This window comes from Anser cygnoides, chromosome 4, assembly GCF_040182565.1.
Source record: "Anser cygnoides isolate HZ-2024a breed goose chromosome 4, Taihu_goose_T2T_genome, whole genome shotgun sequence".
NCBI classification, from domain to species: Eukaryota; Metazoa; Chordata; class Aves; order Anseriformes; family Anatidae; genus Anser; species Anser cygnoides.
The window spans coordinates 41,666,174-41,687,215 of record NC_089876.1 but is presented as its reverse complement, the minus strand read 5'-3'; the positions used below and the strand labels follow the sequence as shown (position 1 = coordinate 41,687,215).

General features: G+C 38.4%; 2 protein-coding genes across 5 annotated transcripts in view; one reads left to right on the top strand and one right to left on the bottom strand.

Annotated features, from left to right (window-relative positions):
* IL15 (interleukin 15) overlaps positions 1–9,284 on the bottom strand; it is a 37,736-nt gene extending 28,452 nt beyond the window's left edge. The window contains exon 1 of the mRNA XM_066996698.1: positions 9,136–9,284. The gene's annotated coding sequence lies outside the window, so the exon portion shown is untranslated. The remainder of the gene's footprint in view (positions 1–9,135) is intronic.
* The window catches only part of LOC106046680 (uncharacterized), a 101,248-nt gene that overhangs the window by 20,021 nt on the left and 60,185 nt on the right, over positions 1–21,042 (top strand). For 3 of the 4 annotated variants that reach the window (XR_010831461.1, XR_010831462.1, XR_010831463.1), the window contains 4 exons: positions 583–891; positions 5,197–5,287; positions 6,689–6,832; positions 13,865–14,047. The gene's annotated coding sequence lies outside the window, so the exon portion shown is untranslated. Of the gene's footprint in view, positions 1–582; positions 892–5,196; positions 5,288–6,688; positions 6,833–13,864; positions 14,048–21,042 lie in introns of those variants that run through there. The other variant, XM_066996701.1, reaches the window with a different exon arrangement.

Below are 21,042 nucleotides of genomic sequence, written 5' to 3'. Positions count from 1 at the left end.
GAATAAATGAAGCAAACCATATGGAAACAAGAGCAGGTCAGCAGCAATCCACTATGCACCTTCTTTTAAACAGTGTTTTTGTAGTAGGGATCATGACAGTGAATTAGCTCATTTGCCTTTTTATTACCTTTTTTACAGACAAAACAATTAAAATTTACTAGAACGTTTTCCTTCTCTTTTAGAACTTTCTTTTTTCTAGATTCACTTTCAAGTCTTGCAGGTATTGGTGTTAGAGAAACGAGTAATTTCTTTTGTTCAGACAATGGATTTTGAATTCACAGGCATACAACAGAAAAGGATGAAGATACTTTGAAGTACAATTTATCTGGACATTAGTATTTGTATTTTTGATAAAAGAAGTCCCAACATAATCTGCAAGAAAATGTCTCCAAAGCTACTCATTTAGTACTGTTTTCCATATTGTACAAATAGCCTGTGAAATAACAAAATCTGATTTTATGCTCATTTGTCTCGTAATTGAACTTAGTTCCTGAGATTTAAATTTGATTTAAGCTTTTCCAGACTGGGAATTTATGGGACAGAGTGATGAGGAAGGCTCTTAAACTCCACTTGTGTAAACAGGGCAGTCAAGAGATCACCTGAAGTACCTGTACACTTCTGCATGCAGCCTTGGGAAAGAACCAGGAGGAACTGGCCATCCACACACAGCCACGGGATGATGGCCTTGCTGGCACGAAGGAGATGTAGTGGAACAGCTCACATCACCAGAGTGCTGCAATGGCTGGATATAGGCTTGTAAGGAAAGATGAGCAGAGAAGAGCAAAGGGCTTACAGTATGCTGTGCATAGGAATGGATCAAGGACAAGGAGCTGTGATGTACAAGGAGGGTGAGACCTGACAAGAGAAGGAACTCAACATGCAGACATGATGGTGAGTACCTGCTACAAGATGCCTGATCAAGGAATTGGATGAAGCTGTCTTTAAACAAAGGAAGATGTCTCCCAGTTGCAGATCTGATCCAGATAAGATACTTAAACTACCCAGCATCTAATGGAAAGTCAAGATGAAAGGCACAAACATGATGTTTCTGGAGTGGTGCTCCACATAAGAAAGGCTGTGTGTCTGGAGTTCTGGGTGCAGCTTTGGCCCTACTGTACAAGAGAGATTGACAAACTGAAAACTCAGACACTAAAATGGTTTGGGGGTTGAACACACAGCCTGAGGTACTTAGGTTTGTGCAATGTGGAGAAGAGAAGGGAAAGAAAGGATCTAATTGTTTGTTTGTTTGTTTTTTCCACTACGTAAATAGAGATTATAGAGAAGATAGACTTAAACTGTTCCCAGAGGTGCACAGTGAAAGAACTGAAGGAAACTACAGTTTCCCCTTATACACAGCAAAGGAAACCTGACTGGATATGAGGAAAAAAATCACAGTGAGGGCAGTTACACAGTGAAGGAAGCTGCTTAGAGAAGTTGTAGAAGCTCTGAGGCGTCCTTGGAGCAACCTGCTCTAATGTTGAAGTTAGCCCTGCTTTAGGTGGGAGGTTGGAAGAGATGACCCGCAGATGCCTCTTCCAATGTACAATATATGAGATTAGGCCTTGAATTAAAATATGTCTGTATGTGTAAAGGGGCTGTTGCCTACAGTTTTGTCAGGGCCTTCTGCAGCTGGGTCTCAAACAATAAGACTGTTTCAGTTGCTTTTTTCTTTGATCAAGCCAAAATTGTTAAAGCTGGAATTTCCTATGCTGAACTGCTTCTTCAGGCTAGTGATTTTCTTTTAAGTCCCTTGAAGAGCAATTCAGTCACTTCCAAAAACAAATGAGCAGAAATGTGCATTTTTTCTCTGATATTAAAGAAAATGTTTATAACGATTTAATTAAAGCTGTGCTTTTTAGTAATGTGTTCAAGTTTGGCAGCTTAGAAAATCTGCACAAAGTTGGCCAAGTCATGAGTAGCTTAGTTTATGTAATTACAGAAGAGATTTGTTGGCACTGAGTATTTGGTCTCCAGCAGTCTTTTTACAATCAATGTACTCTATCTCAGAGCTTCAGAGAGGCAAGCAGAAATTTTGGTATACAAAAAGGCTTCCTGCAGGAACAATGTGGTAAAGGAACAGAAATCATTGATGCTGCATGTAACACAACACTGGATTTTGAGTAACATAACTGAATGGAGGCACAGATAAGAATTAAGACAGAGTGGAGGTGAAAGGAAGGAGTCCTTACATTGTAAGTGAAGTGGGAGGATTTATGAACTCTAAAGTATATTGTTCTCCAGAAATTGAAACCAAATCTTTTGCTCATTGCCTTCCCATGAGTTCATAACTTAAAAAAGGTATTAAATCTTTAATCACACTATGATGTAACAATTTCTGTTTTCCCTCACGGGATTTCTGAAAAGATTGGATTCTGTTTACTGAACAGACCAAGCACCTGAAAGAGACTGTATCAGTGTCTTCATTTCAAAAATGATGTGTCCAAAAGGAGTCAGATTACAGGAAGAAAAGCATGGGTTTTATGACAAGAGCAGATGAATGTAGCCCCAAAGAACTGAGTCCTGTCCCTGACTTCATCTCTCCATCTCCATGTGATTTGGGCAAGTTTCTTAACCCAGATTTTTCACAAGTGCCAACAATTTTCCAAGTTCCTTCCTATACAAAATCTTGATTTTAAGTTGCTTTCTGTATCTGGCCTTAGGATGAGATACCTCGTGCTCCCCAGCCATATATTTCTAGTCCTTATAGTCAGCTAGCTCAGATGGAGTTTTTTTCCAGTGCAGATGGCTACAGTTTGAAGAAATGAGTGCCATCCACAGAACTTAATTCAAAAAAACATTGAATTATCACAGCTACAACAGAACACACTTGGGGCTGTATATAAACATAGAGAATCCTAGGGCATGCTAAACAATCTCTTAAAAAATCAACTCCAGGTATCACATACCAGACCCTAAATCTTTAGGTTCATCTATTTTGTTTTCCCATTTATAAAATAAAACTCTTACTTTGGGGTTTTTGAGAAAATGAACTAATTCACATTCAAAAAGCCACTTGATACTGTGCTGCTGAGTGCCATAAAGGGTGAGCAAAAAAAAGCTAAAATTAATTATTCTGCATTTATAGCACATTGCAAGGAATGTGCAGTAAATCAGACATGGAGGCATACAAAAGAATAATATCTGATTTTTCTCATTATATATATATATTATAGTCAGGGTACAATTACATTTTTCTGTTCCCATGCAATTAATTACTGTATTATAAGATACAGTGGGACTTAGGCTATACACTTTTTAAAAACCATTTTAAAAGAATTAAAAATAAATAAAACGAGAAAAAGAAAGCTGTAAGCACCCAGGCAGCATGTAAACCCCAATCCATTTGATTTTTGCCATCACCAGTGTTTGGTGTTGGTCATTGCAGGGCCAGCTCAACTCCTGGAATCCCCAGGCTGACTGAGGACAGGGAGCAGTGCAATCCCAGATGGCTCCCAGTGTCGCCTTCCATCTCATCCCCTTTGCTGCATGTTGGTGATCTATGCTGCATGTAGCAGCCCTGAGTGCAGTTAATTATGGTAGCTGTACTATCCGAACTCATCTAGCCTCAGGAGCATGAAACACTGTTTGATCTATTTACCCTGCCAAGAAGCAGCATAAAGGGAAACTCCATCTAGCAACTACAGCATTACCAAAGTACACTCAAGCAAGGAGACAAACCATGCTTTCTGTTTTCCACCACAGACTACAACAGATAAGCCTGCAAAAGATTACTGTGACTCCCATTCCTGTGTTCTTAAAAAGCATATTACAAGCACTCTGTTATAACAGGCATGCAGATGTCCATCCAAAAATAAATAAATAAATAAAGTTTGATGCAGCCTAGTATGACATTCAAACTGGGAATACATCATTCATGGAATGATAGAATCATCTAGGTTAGAAAAGACCTTCAAGATTATCAAGTCCAACCATCAGCCTGACCTACTGAGTCCCATCACTGAACCACGTCCCTTAGTGCTATGTCCACGCATCTCAAATACCTCCAGGGAAGGAGACTCCACCACTTCCCACTGCAACCTGTTTCAATGCTTGACCATCCTCTCTGTGAAGAAATTATTCCTACTGTCCAGTCTAAACCTGCCCTGGCACAACTTGAGACCATTTCCTTGTGTTCTATCACTTGTCACCTGAGAAAACGGACAGACACCCTCCAATCTTCAACCTCCTTTCAGGAAGTTGTAAAGAGCGATGAGATCTCCCCTCAGCTTCTTCTTCTCCAGACTAAACAAACATAGTTCCCTCAGTCACTCCTCATGATCTTGTTTTCTAGTCCTTCACCAGCTTTATTGTTCTTCTCTGCACATGCTTGTGCAACTCAAAGTCCTTCTTGTAGTGAGGGGCCCAAAACTGAACACGGTACTCAAAGTGCAGTCTCCCCAGTGCTGCTTACAAGTGGACAATCACATCTCCAGTCCTGCCAGACACACTATTTCTGATGCAGACTGGGATGCCATTGGCCTTCTTGGCCACCTGGGCACACTGTTGGCTCATGTTGAGCTAGTTGTTGACCAGCACCCAAGTGCAGCACCCGGCATTTAGTCTTGTTGAATATCAGGCAACTGGACTCAGCCCATCGATCTAACGTATCCAGATCCCTCTGCAAAGCCTTTCTACCCTCGAGCAGATCGGCCATCCCTCCTAACATGGTATCATCTGCAGACTTACTGAGGGTGCACTCAATACCCTCATTCAGGTCACAGATAAAAACATTAAACAAAACTGTTCCTAAGACTAAGCCCTGAGAAATGCCACTGGTGACCAGCCACCAACTGGATTGAACTCCATTCATGACAACTCTTTAAGCCCAGCCATCCAAACAGTTCTTCACCCAGCAAACTGTATACCTCTCCAAGCTATGAGCAGCCAGTTTCTCCAGAATACTGTGAGAAACAGTATCAACTGCCTTACTAAACTCCAGGTAAACAACATCCATAACCTTTTCCTCATTTACTAAGCAGGTCATTTTGTCATACATAGAAAGAGATCAGGTTAGCTTGGCAGGATCAGCCTTTCATAAACTCACACAGTCTGCTTCTTATAACTCAGCTGTGTCGTATGTGCCGTGTGAGATTCAGGAGAGAGAATCTCTTCAGGAGAGAGATATATGGCTTATACAGACAGATAGTTATTTTTGAAAGTGTTCTTCTGCTAATACATTTTTTGTCTTACATGCAGGTTGGTGGCAATAACCAGCTGCAACTTTCAGATATCAGGAGCATAGATTTCCATTTTCCTGCAATACCTCTCCCTAGTCCTGGAAGGGCAGGTAAGGTTCCTATTTCTCCTTCTATGAAAACAATGACACTTTGTCACTTGCCAGAGGTACAAGTAGGCACCACTGGTATAGGTGCTATAATTCTTAACTAGCAGTATCAAGGAAGGCCACTGAGGTTTTTCATCATGTTGCATACAGAATTGGTAGTATGTTATTAATAGTTAACAGCATATTAACTGTTAATATGGCATTTAAAATATGTGGAGTGAAATCTTGTCAGTGTTGTTTATTCCTTTACATAAAATGGGCCTTCTACTGAATGAGTTGTTTGCAAGACCATTAGCTCAAAAACAGCATTGTCATATTTTGTATCTGCACATACAAGATTTGTGGGAAATGATAACCTGAAATTACCAGTGAGTTCAAGTCCTTGTCCCGGCATAGACAACAAATTTCTCCACACCATCCAGATCTGTTTTTAAAACTGTAGGGAAGAAAATTATTAAGCACTTGACATTCTCAGACTTCCAGCAGAGACTGCAGCCAGGGAAAGGTACAGTGGGAGCCATTTTTGGCTAAGCTATTCATAATATCCCTCTACTCAAAAATAAATTATAGCCAGCAAATTCGTTTCACTTGTATTTTTATTTGAAAGTGGCACCTTAAATATATGATAATTTCTAGTCATCAGTGGATTAATTGTGCAACTTTGATATAAGATTTTTAACTGTCATAGGGTCAAACCTTCTAGTCTACAGGTATTTTTATAAAGCAGGCTTTTAAAAACAGTTCATCAGTGGGCAGGAAATAGACTTTTTTTGGTAGTTTTTGAGCATTAGCACTAGAGTTAATTGTTAAGCTATTAAACTATAGTTTTTAATTTATAGCAGCTATAGTAGAAACAGTGTCTGAGTGATTGCCCTTTGCTACCATTATAGACATACCTCATCCGTTATATCATGAAATACTGTAAGATGGTTTGTAACAATGCTTGTTACCTGCTGATAATAACCTATCAGCAGGAACAGCAGTTAATTATATATCTCCTGCTGGCAAATAACTGGCTTCCAAATATTTTTGTTGCTCTTCGCTAATTTCTTCAACAAAAAAAGAATCAGTGTCTTGATTTTATACTGGTATGTTAATTTATGAATGGAAGACAGAAATCGTGTATTGTTGCTGAGGTGCCTGAATTCTTTGTGCTGTCATCACAGTATAAAAAACTAGCCCCATCTGTACATGAACCCTGATGGATGGGTGAACAACAAGACCTATTGCACTGATCAGCTACAGGATGTGGAACAATTCCCAGCCCAGACCTCTCACAGAGATATGCAGAATATTATCTAAAAGGTGGCCCTTAGCCCTGGGTAGGTGGGATCTCTGCTTACAGTGAAACTATTCAGACAGCTTAGATGAGATTATGTCTTTCTGCAATATTTCTTCCTTCAGATTCATTCTAAGCATGGTATTGTAGGACCAGTCTTGGGAACAGCGCTGACCCAGCAAGAGCAGAAGAACCTTCAGTACTGAGGAACCTTTGAGAATGGGCACAAGCAGCTAAGGTTCATTGTTTGGCACCGAAACAGTGAGAAGGTAAATTGTTCTGGGATTAATGATACAGAATTGGAGGTCCTTTTGCCTATGAAAGAATAATCTGTGTGTTAGGTACTGGGGACTTGCAATATAGTTCTATCCCTTTGAACTCCTGCTCAAAAGGGACTTTTGAGCAAATATTCCCATGAGGCCCCGCTAATAGTCCTTTCTACCAAGGTTTGGTCTTTGTGGGGAAAAACAGTCACTTGTTTGCAAATATGTCAATATTTATTCCCGGAGTCCTATCCTAAAAAATGCTGTAGAATGGGAATCAGAAATCTAGATTGAATAAGAATAAAGAATAAAGAATAAAGAATAAAGAATAAAGAATAAAGAATAAAGAATAAAGAATAAAGAATAAAGAATAAAGAATAAAGAATAAAGAATAAAGAATAAAGAATAAAGAATAAAGAATAAAGAATAAAGAATAAAGGAGTGTGGGAAATACTAACAAAAACTAAGGTGCTGCCTCATATACATTTCTCTGAGTAATAAATAGCAGATAATAAATAACAGAGAGTAGAGTCGTCCCCTCTCCATTTCTGAGCAATTTTCAAACTTACAGATTAATGACAACACCTTGGATTTCTATTTTCAGGCACAGTATGTTTTATCATGTCCTGATGGACAATGGAAAGAACATCATCACTGGTTATAATGTATCTATGACAGTGATATTGAACAACTTTGTTAAAATGTTAACATTATCTTTAAAATGTTAAATTATCTTTAGAGATAATATATCATAAAGTTGTAATAGAAAAAAGCTAGGTTTGCCTTGTCCACATTAAGAGACTCAGAATACTACAGCTCCTAAATATAATTCCAATTTGTCCTAAAAGACCTTATAGTTAGAATATTGTTGTCTTTAAGAAAGCAACCTGAAAAGCTGCTGTCATTTACTAAAATACACAATTTTGGGATTCTGTATTTTTGGGATTTTTCTGAAGCAAGCTGACGTGAGATGGGACTTTTCACTCCTCAAAACAAATCTAGCATTATATTATTCATACTACCTAATTACTCCACATCAGCTTGTATCTCTGTCCTCTGCAATCCCTCTCTATTTTCAGTGAAGGTCTGGAATGCCTTAGAATGGATCTGACCATAATATTTTTTCTCAAAGGAATTCAAAAAGTTTTAAAGGCAGTAGGATACAGAATCTTACACTCCAAAGAGCTGGCAAAGGTGACTTTTACTGAGTTTGCAGAGCTAAAGTAATTGTGACAGGCTATAAAGTCATACACGTTCTTAGAGTTTAGAACAGTACAATAGGCTCCAAAGGATTGAATTTGATGCCTACATTTGTTTAAAAAGATCATTTGTTTATACTAAGTTGATCTATAATTATGTATCTTGTTCCAAGATAAAATAGTTGAGTGAAATCTTTCCATTTGTGTAGCACATGTCAAATTAATGGGTAAATGTAAATAGAAGTAAAAACATTCATAATGGGCAAAGGAATTGCTATGCTATTGACTATATGGAAAATATAGCAAAACATGCTATAGTAATTATAATCAGGAGCTTGTTCTGCAATATCAGACTCTTTTAAGAGTAAGTAGCACAAATATACTTGCTGTATACAGAAGAAATCATCACTGTGTTTGTGCACACTAAGGAGATTTCCTATTGATGGGTTTCACAGAGGTAATTTTGCAGGTCTTGAAAACATAGTCCTTCACAAGTTCCTCTCCAAATGTCCATTTCCTCCTTCCTTTTGATTTCATTAGGCAGAAGGAGTTATTTTAACAGCAGACTCATGAGTGCATTTACTTAGTTGGCTTACTAACTAGCTAATGCCTCCCCAGCGTGCTACTATCAGCTGTTGTGTCTGTATCACCGTTTTCAGTAGGAGTCCACTTGACTGCAGTTTTCAGTTCCCTATCTACATTTAATGTTCTTTCAAGGTATACAGTAAGATGGTAAATAACTTATCTCCCAGCCTTTTATCTTTGTCCTTGCTATGTTCACTAGTCTTACAGAAGTGCCTTTGTTTTCTCCTCATTTTTGCTTTGTGAGTTTGTTAGAAAACCGTGACAAAATCTCACAGGCTAGCACCAATTTTCCATGCTTGCTAATGTCTCTCATACAGCAGAAACAGTGAAACAGGCGCTAGGTAGGAGGTTAAGTATAATACTTAAAGTATATATTTTAAATTTCTAACAAATATTACAAGACAATTTTAAGAAATGTTAAATAATTGGAAACCAATTCCAATTGGTATGAATTCCCTCATCCTTTTAATACAAGAAAGGAAGAAAAAAAAAGCAAGAGGATGTTAAAATTTGTAATATACTCACAAGTCTCGGAAAAGCTGTGGAGCAAGTTGGCACAGTAGTTAGAATAAAGTTTGCACTAGTGACAGCACCAAATGCTCCACCCCCTTCTCCATTCTCTTTTACTTTCAGTTGTTATATAATAATTTGGGACTATGTTTGTACATAATACACTGTGGAAATTACTCACACCACAAAGAGGGATTTCTCTCGCCCGCTTCTGAGCAATACTCAGACGCGGGGGGAGGGAGAGGGAGGGTGGGAACAACATGGGGAAAGGCACATGTCTCCATTTAGGAGGCAGGCAAACAGCTGACAAGTACGAACAGCAGCTGCTTGCGGTCCTGAGCAGCAACAGTGACGCTGCTACCTCTAATTCCATATAGGGAAGGAAGCACACGGTTTGTGCCCTTATCTTTACACAGTCCCCTCCACCTTCGTAGCTTAAGTGTATCCTCCCAACCAGAACTCCAAAGACTTGCTTAATTTGGAAGCAAAAAACTGTAGCTTTTTTTGGTGTAATTCCTCCTCTTTTCAGCAGCCTGAACAGTATTTTACACAGGAGGGAAAGAGAAGTTGCCTTTTGAGGCAACAGCAAGAAAGAGAATGGCCATGGAAAAAGGCTGGTGGGACAGAAAATATCTCTGAAAGGGGCAAGATCTAGTTTGCTGCGAGATGACAGGGCAGAGAGGTGTACTAGGCACAGGTGACATCAGAAGTATATCCTTATAAAGGAGCTGAAAAAATACTCTGTGAATTGCACAGAACTAAAAAAAATGTGGATTTTAGCCATGAAGGTAAGTGTGGGTTTAGTGTCTATGATAACCATAGGGCATGGCAGCTGTAATCCTGAAGTCCTGCATAGACACCTCACAGTGAAAAGCCTTTCTGCTGTGAATTAAACTTAAAGTCCTGAAGATGAGGCCTAGTAGCTTTCAGAGTGCTCTCAGGTTTCCAGGCACCTTCACTTAACCATGTAAAGGTCATGCACTCCAGAGGCAACAGTGAAAATGGTACTTCCCATCTGTGCAATCTTCTTTTTGTCCCCTTCTGCATTATTCTGGGTGCTGGTTATTATTCTGTGTGTGTAACACACTGTGAGGTGGTGAGAATATTCTGCAGCTAAATGAGAAAGTTTTAGCAATGGACCTATCACCTAACTGAAGAAAATATAAGCTAGAGTTGGGCTTTTCCTTCCTGTTTCTCAGGAAAATTACATTTTTTTCAGGAACAGTATTTATAAAACTTGGTAAACAATAACAGTTAGTTTCCTGTGCTAGGACATTCTGTTGCAGCCAGATTCAGAAAACATACTTAAGGACCTAAGTGGAATCATAGAATCTTAGAAAGATTTGGATTGGATGGGACCTTAAAGATCGTATAACTCCAAACCCCCTGCTGTGGCCAAGGACACTGGACCTCTTTGCTCAAAGTGCCATCTAACCTGGCCTTGAACACCTCCAGGGATGAGGCATCCAATGCTTCTCTGGGAAACCTGTTCCAGTGCCTCACCACCCTCTGAGTATAGAATTTCTTCCTCATATCTAATCTAAACCTACTTTTTTTTTAGTTTAAAGCCATTACCCCTCGTCCTATCACTGCACTCCCTGACAAAGAGTCCCTCCCCAGCCTTCTAGTAGGCCCCCTTTAGGTACTGAAAGGCCACTGTAAGGTCTCCCACAAGCTTTCTCCAGACTGAACAACCCCAACTCCCTCAGCCTGTCTTTATAGGATCAGTGCTCCAGCCAGCCCCTTGATCATCTTTGTGGCCCTCCTCTGGACTTGTTCCAGTAGGTCCATGTCCTGTCCACACTGTATCCTATGGTACAACACTTGGGTCCTGCATCCATTCTGCAGAGAAGGCAGTGAAATGAAATGCAGCCACACTGATTAGCTCATGTATAGGACCTGATTCAGAATCACTACCACTGCAAAGGATCTTACAGTACTTTAACAGAAGACAAAAAATTAGAACTCACAATTTCATATTCTTCCCAGACCCTTGTCTCTGTCACACAACACTACATCGATGTGGCCACTGTATCACGGTCCTTGTTTTCTGTCTCAGTATATCTCAGTATAGAGGGTTAACATCACTTTATAAGCAGTTTGGCAGACATGGGGGGTGAAATCTACCACCACTGGCAGCTGTTGAAACCTGGGCAACGTATGAAACAGAAAATTAAATACAGACTTAGCTGCAATTCTTGCTGTAACAGAGTACAAAAATACATGTGAAAAGGAGGTACCAGCATTGCAGGAAAAAAACACCAGCCTAGATGAGTATTTAAACCAAAGTGACATACTCGTTTATTTTGACTGTCTTGTGATTAAGGGCACTAGGCACTTCTTCACTACTTCAAAAGTAGTCATAAAGATTTGTTGAGGATGAAATATTTGCACAGATCTGATGTATCAGCGATATAAGATTAATTAATTCCTTTATGGTAAATCACAAATTAAATTAGACTGTATGATTTTTACTTTAGTAGCACTTAATCATCAGTTAATCATTAGCCTATTTAACACAATAATTCAGTAGTGTTTGCTACAATCAAAACAGTGGCTTAGTTAAAGATTTGTAAATCACACGACTTACGACAAGATATTAGCAGTTTTTATATAGCAAGGGATAGGGGGGTTTCTATAGGGCAAGGGATTAGGTATTTCTGTACAACACGGTATTGGGGATTTATAAATGCAGCTGCACGTTCAAGAACTTTTTTTCTTTTGGTGAATTACTTACCCTCCTCTGCCTTTAATGTCAGGCCTCAAGTGAACTCCTCACTTTTTTCTACATCGGTGCGTACAGAGGTTGACCATTGAACCTTGGGGAGTCTTGCCCGGAGAGGCATCCCACCTCAGGGGGAGATCCTAGGTCACAGCCTGCTGTGGTCCTGGAGAACTCAAAGGGGCTCTTCGCTTAGGACCAGTATTTATAGGACCGCAAGATGATTGGCTTCAGTCAGTATTTTCCCTGGCCACAATTCATGTTGGGTGATTCTCGTGTTGCCCACCAACCATACAACTCCAGTACCTTCCAGGTTGTACAGGTCTGCTATCCAGCTAGCACGAGTTCCTGGTACAGTTAGGGAGTGCCTAATCGTTCCAACTCACTGCACTTGGAACAACAGCAAGAACATAACGTAACATTAGTTTATCTTGAGATCACTTGAGATCACCCCCCAGTGAGGGGGTCATTTTTTTTCCAAGAATAAGAGTAAAGAATTTCACATAAATGTGTATATGTATTTGGACTTGGAATCCCATGGTGTCTCTTATATGTAACTTTTTAAAACTGAAAAGAAATACATTGTTTTCTCTTTGTCTTTGTTTTTTGATGTGATACCTTTGCTATAAAATAATTTGTCAGAATTTGCTCAGCTAGGAAAAATTTATAAGCAAACAGCTAAGACTAAGCAAACAAAGCTTTAGGTATTTATAAATTTTATTCTGTGGAAAAAGGTCAAAAATCACTCATTTATTTTTTTTAAGTCACTTTCTGAACAATTTCCTTTGAACACTGCAAAACAGAAACACTTTATATTGAGTAGGGTTTTTTTTGACTAGATCTCTGTGTTTGTTCTTTTGTTAAGATCTATATTTTGCTGGCACTTCTGGTTAAAATATATACTTTTCTAGATTAATATAAAAACTGTTCCTAAACATTACAGTAGTTATATATATAAATAATGCAAGTGTCAGTATCTATTATGCTGCAATAGGGTGGCAATACCACCTGTAGTCCCTCAACTTTTTTTCTTGTTTGTTTTCTTAAATACACAAAAGTGCACTTCCTAATTATACAAGGGATATTTTATAGCCATCTAAATATTACTAGCCATATCAAGGTGTTTATTTATAGCATAAATAATTATTATACTGTCCTACAAGCAAAATATCCCCTTCTAATTTATGCAACTTTCATTTATGGTGGACAAAGTGACAAAGAATGTGAATAACTTACATCATGTGAACAGTAAAGTGAAAACATATATGAATGTAATTTTGAAAATTCAATGAGGTAACTGAAAATTCAAACATGACCATCCTGATTTGAAGCAACACAATCAAAATTTTTTGTTGCTTCACAATAGCCAACAACAGGTTTGGTTTTGTTGTATTCTTAAAAGTTTGCCCATAGTCTCACAAAATGAATTCCTTTGAAATTGATGTTACTTCTGTCACTGTACACCCGGGGAGCAAAATGGAGCCCCAGGAATCACTGCAGGAGAAAAAGTGAAGTGGGAAGGAAGAAGACTCTTCTAGAGCAATGAGATGTTGTGGTAACACAGGAATGCTGGATTTTTTGGAGGTAGTCTTGAAAAAAGGCTGTTCTTGCTGAGCCGAATCACTCCAGCAAGGTGCCCAACCAACTCATCTTATACCCAGCTTTCTTTTGTAAATTTCCAAATGGTTAAAGATGAGACTGCACCTTTCTTTTCTCACATACTGTCTCAGTATCAGCTCTTTTCAAAGAACAGTCTTGAAATGAAAGCCTTCTGATAAGAAATCTGCATTGATAAGACTTATCAAAGCATAACGATTATTTTTTAAACTGAATTCAAAAATGTTTAGAATCTCTGAAAGCAAATGTACAGGCAGATACAGAGGACAATATTTTCAATTTGAATAGTGTCTCTTCCTGCTGTGCTTGATTTTTTCCTGGAGGGCTGAACTACCATGCCTTCAATTATCAGCCTCATAAATTACTGCACAGGAAAATGAGAGATCTATTGTTTTCTTCCTCTAGGTGAAAGAATGGATATAAGGAGCTGATAAACAGGTAAAACTTTAGCTCCCTCCACTCCCACTGTGGCAGCTAGTGGAGCTAACTAAGGAGAAATCAGCCTTCTGCCTCTGAGGAGTCACATCCCAGTTGTATTGCTGGCATTCATCATTGCTGTATACCAAGAGCTGGGGCATTTGAGCCAAGGTGAGTTTTGATTGTAGTGATAGTAGCTAGTAACAAAGCGCATAATTTCTGAATAAGAGAGGACAGTGGGGAACTTGTGTGGTGAGGGACTTACATAAATCTCTCTGGTATATGCTAGGAAGGTGCATTTCTGTAAATTACAATCTTTTCAACAAATCATACACAAAACTGAATTTGGGAACTGTCCTGCCCCAGTTCTGTAACAACTCATAAACCAACATGCAAGTCTGAAATAACTATATGGCAGAGTTATTGCTGTAACAGAACACGTTATATACTAAACAGGTTACTAGGTGGGCATTGTGTGCCTTCTGAAAATTTAGGCATTTCTGCTTCACGGTTGGTATAGCACTTTAGATAATCTGTCTCTTTTTTATTATAATATAGTACAGTGTGGTACATTGCATTACATTGCATTAAATTATAATGTGTCCTAAATTATAGACTCTTCAGTTTAGTTATTAAAAAAAAAATCTAGCATCTCACAAATGCTATTTAATTTCTAGACACATCTGGAGAAAGATTAATATTCCAGCTTTTAGAAGCATGCATAGTATTTTGGGCAAGTTATAATTTATCAGTTATTGCCATTAAGTATGAGCTATTCCTATTTGATGAGATAGTGTTTCCACGCAAAATCGTATCAATTGCTAAGTTAGCAAAACTAAAACAAAATAAAAGACATTTAAAGCTTAAAGATGAGTAGGAATATGTTTCTGAATTTGTGAATAAAGCTATCATAGAGAAATGCACAGTGGAGTTTCAGCTTTTAGCTTTTTTTAGTTTTGTTTTTTTTTTTGGATTTGTGTGTGGAACCTCTGATCTTAAGTGTTATGTGTAGTGCCCTGCAAACAGGCACAATTCTGTTTAGACTGCATGCTTGCAGTATTGCAGCCTAAAAGTTTTCCAGGATCCTGGATTAAGAGTTGCTCCTTAAATTGCATGACAGATACAGAAAATCCTTCTCGAATAAAGCAAGCATGTGAATAAAAAAGCTGCCTAACATCCCAAGAGGCATATCTTCGTTGTAGTGGTTCTCTGAAGTTACACTTGTGTTTCTTTCTCTTGAGTTAAGCAACACTAAGTACAGCAACTAGACCACAAAAATCTCATGGTCCACACTGCCTCTGTGGTCACTGATGTAGAAATAATACATGCCAAACACATAAAACTGTTAGAGAATCTATTCCATATTTAAGCTCTCAGCTAGTTAGCATAGAAATAATTCTCTACTTAAATGCTTTTTTGAAGGGAGGTGTTGTGCCACCGGACTTCAGATGACTAGGCATTTTCTGACCTGGGTAGCTGTAGTCCCATGCAGCACCTTGAGAGACATCCTGAGTTTGGTACGTTCTAAATGAGCCAATTAACAGAGATCAGAAAAGCCTTTTTTGGGTTTAAGTATCTCTGGCTGCACCGGACATGCCTCCAGCCAGGATCCCTATCTCAGCATCCTCCACTGAAAGCAGTGTCGTTCTTAAGTTTAAAGCACACCAGTCCAAGTGTGGTTGTTTTTTTGTTTGTTTTTACAAGACAAGAAATTTATAAATGTTTCTCATCAGAAATTCCAGAACAGTGAATTGAAGAATCAAACATTACAAGAATGAAACTGAATCACTTTGATGATTTGGGAGCAGGGTGAGAGGAATTCTTGTCTTCAGAGCAAACAGTTTGGCAAAACAATTTGCTCAGGTCTATCAGTCTTAGTCTGTGTGAAGACAACCTCTCTGAGGTTAACAGCCTGCTTTGCCATTTGTTATTAAGTCATTTAGACATGCAAGGAAATTAGATTCTAACCCATATGATGATGCAAATAAGTAAGTTCTAATAAAAAGAAATGTAGCCAAATAGTCATGGCCATGTTCTCTTTTTTCCTCATTAACATTAAAATGAAATAACCATGACACGTGTACCATATTTCTCATTTAATAATACTGTTTTATAGTTTCATTGTACTGTAATATATCAGCCTCTTTAATGCTTATAGCTTTTGTGACAAAGGTAGAAATCACTCAGTGGAAAGCAGTTGCTATATAAATGGAGGGAACAAGATGTTTAGCTTCCATGTGGACAGACTGGAAACTTAAAAAAAAAAAAAAAAAAAAACCAACTCTGTGTAACATCCTGTAATTACACAAAAGAAAGGAAAGAGTTTTCTCAAAGTAGTTTAACTTAAAATTGGTTGTCCCAAATTCAAAGTTATCTTTAGTTTTGTCATATTGCGTCCAGGTTACTAGGGTATATGAAGAGCCTTTTCATATATTATGTCATGCTTCTATACAATTGAACTCCTGCATCACCACAATAGAGTGCTCACTCTTTTACATAAGGAAAAAAAAATGCTTTCTCTAGGGGATCTTAATACGTGGCATACTATGAAAAGAAAGGATGCGTGCAATGGGAGTTATCAAAACCTTGGCTTGCTAATGAAAAGACAGTGTTGTGAAATTTACTACTGATAGTTAGTCATTTATCATTTCAGTCCTGGTTGTTTTCTTTTTGTTGGTTTGGTTTGGTTTGGTTTGTTGGTTTTTTTGATAGCTTATTGTTCTCAGATCAGCAATTTTTCCTGTCTTTTATTTCTTATATTTCCCCAGAGCATTTGTTATTCAGAAGAAACAGCTCCCTCTGAATGGCATGCCATTGTTTTCACTGGCAATGCATGGGACGCAGAAATGCTCAATATGCACAAGAATAGAGATTCACCATTTTTAACTTCTACTGCTCACTCTGAACTCTTTTGTCCTCTGCCTTAGGACTGTCTAGCCAAAGTCACAGAATTTCCTTGTAGGAAATAATAGAATCACGTGTAGAAATGAAATGTGCAGGGAATTTTTCAGGGTGCATGAAGTGTGTATTTCATGCTTCCTGAAAATAGCAAAAGAAAGGATATTTATGGACACAATTTCCAGTATTGGGCCATTGAACTGTTTGTCTAGTGTGCAGTTCAGATGAATCTTCTATATCAACGTCCATAATGGGATTGACTCGCAGATTCTAACAGTGGTCCATGTAAGCAGAGACTGTGAGGGTAACATGGCTGCTGCTCAGACCCATGGCCAGGCCAGGCCCATCCGGAGGGAAGTAGAAAGGTCCACGGTTCTCAGAAATGTATGAAGTGACTTTTAACTGTGTGAAAATTTCAGGATGTTCCCTACCTCTGATTTAGTACTTCCATTTTTGATTACTGTCCAAGGGGATACTCAAGCTGTAGAGATCGGCAAAATACAGAAAGACCAAAGACTGACTTCTGCTTTGTGTCTTAGCACAGAGTATAAAGCAGCAGCAGCCATTTACATTGCAGCAGCAACAAAGTGCTTTTAAACTGGGGAAACTGACAATGAGCCAAAACTTGTCAGTATATTTGGACCAAAGTTTCTGTGTACTAAAATAAAAAATGAAAGTTAGTCAACAGATTATGGTATTCTCTGCAGAGGTGAAAATATGGGGGAAAAAATAGAATCCTTGTTAAATAAAAAAAAAAAAAAAAAAGATTATTGAAGAGATGAGAGCCAAACCACTCAAAATTCATTATTGTCAATTTAGCCTGCTTTTGTGTGTCTCCAGAAACTATTTGCAGCACACTTTGTCAAATATAACCAAATAGTAGTATCCAAAAATATCTAAAGTATAAATAAAATTCATATATAATGAATGAACACATCTTTATCAGTACAGGTAAAGACGCTTTTTCACTGGAACAAAGTTGAGACTTTACCACTATGGAAGGGAGTTCCATACTCAGTAGTGATATGTGGCCATTAGAATTCATGTATGCATTTAACAAACAAATCAAACTTAAACTCAGGAAAATGCACTACCTCAAAAAGATTTCAGCTTGTGAGAGTGCAACCAAACATAATAATGCTAGTCCATAAGTCCTATGTAATGAAGCTACTAAGTAGTGAACTTGCAAGGCACGTAAATGTAGTCAGTGTAAGTATATGCCGGAAGAACAATGGACTTGTCACATGAGAAAGGCTAATAAAATCTCTCCAAAATCTTAGAGATGCAACACTGTGACATTTCTTGTCACTTTATGGATATATAAATTACTGGCAACTTGTTATTTACTTGTTTTACCACAGGATTCCTTCTGAATCCCACTGGATTTACCAAAGACCAGCTACTTTTGTGCAGCTCCCACTGTAACTGATTTCCTTTCTTCAAAATGTACGTTGTGTGGCTTAGCGGAGGGATAGAACTGGGGTCCTGCTGCTAGTGCAAGCTACTTTCTTTAAACCCTTCCATGTGCTTATACCAGTGGAGTCTCTGTGATTACCTAGATTTACACTACATACAGGTGGTACATACAGATTGCATGTATTACTTTATTCATCCATGGGTGTCTGTATCAAATCAGTTTTAATCTACTCTGATACACATATCAACAGAAGCTTAGGCCTAAGATACTGATAAACACAGTTGTCTTTTTGCATCCCAGAGCAGCAAGAGATCCATTTAATCTTTGGCAAAGGGAAGGACTAAGTCTTTGCAATGAATGTATGAAAAAGTGATTTGAAGTTTTGCTGATGGTGTAAGTTCATAGTACCCTAAACCACAAGGTCTTGAAAGCCTTTTCCATCATCAGTCACCCAAGTAAGCCTTTGGCTGTATTGACCAGCATTGTTTGTAAACCTGTGTGCTTTACTTTAGCTTAGAAATGTAAATTTTAGCTTAAAATGACTTTGTTGTGGTTTTTTTTTGCTGATTTGTACAGGGCAAATCTATAAAACTGGTGACCTCAAGGCTGACTAGGGAATGTAAATGTCCACTGTGTGACTGCTGAAGGACGGGAAGTGTAACTTGAGGGTTGAGAAATAATGGAAACACAGATATAATTCATGTTCATTTAAAAATAGCTACTTCCTCACCTGAGAAGAAAAGCTGACTTGCTGTGCTCATTCACGCTGTGATTTCTGTTTGCATGTTAAGGGGTGGGTTGGGGGGGCTCTCTATTTTGTTTTGTTTTCTTATGCTTTGTTTTGTTTCTGGTGATTACCAAAGACCTGTTCACATTAATAGGAAGCTCAGCTCTTATAGCACTAGTCTCCACCTACTTTTTCCCTACCGAAGAAAATTTTAGATTTCATGGTCCTGTTGACCCATACTGTGTCTTTTGAAGAAGAGTGCTGCTGCCTTAAGGAGGCAACTTCACTCTCCATAAACTTTGATCAGGAGCAGAAAGCTTCCTGTGCAAGCAAATAGTAACTCAAGAGGTAATGCTGGATATTCATGTTGTCTCTGTCCAAAAGTGTTTGTTAGGAACTGAGCTTTTACCAAGGATTCGATTATTTACTTGCTCTCCTCCCACCTCAGCAATGGCTGCCCTCTCCAGAAGGTGGTCTATGGCTGTTTATCCCCATGCAATATTTAGGCGCCTGAGTATGCAGATTTTGCATTCAGCCTTCCTGTCTTGTAGTTTGGGCCACTTCTTCATTTTTTCAAGGTTATTTTGCAGTCTGCTCTTCCCTTCCAAAAATGTTACATTCCTTTTGTTTCATACTGTCTGAGATTTCATCAGCACAACATTCATTTGATTGTTGCGTTGTGAGAGAAAATGCTTAAATAGTATTGGGTGACCCACCTGTATTCATTTCTTTGTACTACAGTAGTTTCTCTGTGAGCAGCACTTCCAAGTCCGGCCTTCCAACCCGTAGTGCCCACTCATGCTGGCAAATTCCTTACTTGCTTATATTAATTTCATATGACAGCATGTCAGAAGTCTTACTGGAGTCAAGGCGACATGACAGCTATTGCTGCTCCTCTGTCATTTAGACTTGTTATCCTGTCACAAAAGGAAGCATAATTTGGCATAATTTCTCCACAGCAAAATGTGTTGGGTTCTTACTCATTGTGTTGCCATTTTCTCCGAGTATTTCTTCTGGTAGTTTTTCAAGAGTGGGAGATTATATCTAGACATAATCTAGACAGGCACTCTGTGCCTATTTTTCTACCAGTCTGGACCTTAGCACATCAGTCAGAGTTTCTTAAAGAGAAGGAGATGGGAAGCCCACACTCAACCAAACCAGTGGTCTGTTAGCCCAGAATTCAACCTGCTTACTGTGCACTGGCCAGAAGCACCAGGGGAGAGCAGGAGAGGAGAGCAAGGATAATGGAACCCTTCCCAGGTGGTACCCTTGTGTCCTCCAGAGGTCTTTCAGGCCTTCTTTCAGGCAGTAAAATTCTGCAAGCTGTCACACTGTTAAGCATCAGATCTTAAATATGGGCTCTGCATGGTTTGTAGTTCCTATTTGTTCACTACTTGTTCTCTACACTTTTTCTGCTAATAAGAATGTGCACCTGAAATTTTTTTGGTGATACTATCCATTCTTTGTCATAAACTTAAACTTTAAAATTTTATCACAGAGGCTATGAGTGATTTTCAGTTGTGGCATCTTGATAAGTCAAATGTGTATTGTTTTTGAAATATTAGTGTACCTAAAAAATATGATAATGCCTCTTTTTGTGTCTGGTAGTAAATGCATTATGTCTCTTCTACAATACTTCCACGGGGTTGGAAAATACAACTGTTTTGTTATATCAGTGCCCAGTTTGGCCTCAGGTGAGGGTACATTTGGCTCATGAGCCCTGAGTTAGGTTAATCTATGGTTCTTTTTCAGAAAAAAACAAACCTTTCTGTGTAAATATTTGGAGATCTGGGACCTGGATTTTTCAATAAGGTGTAGGACATTGCTTGACAGACCGGCTAGTCTAGTCCTGTAAGGTGTTGCAGTAAATGTCTATGTTTCATTTACCCTCATGTCTTCAATCATTTGTTCATGCTTCAGGTCTTGATGTGGTCTATTGCTATAAATTTGTAGATTAGATGTCTAGAAAAAAATTAAATGGAGACAAAATAGAAAGTGTTGTCTAATGATGCAGTATACCCTTCACTTTGTATCCCAAATAGAGGTTCAAAAGAAATAAGAGGCAATAGTAATTTGTTTGTATACGTATCTGAGTGTATACTGAATACTATTAAGTGTATGCAA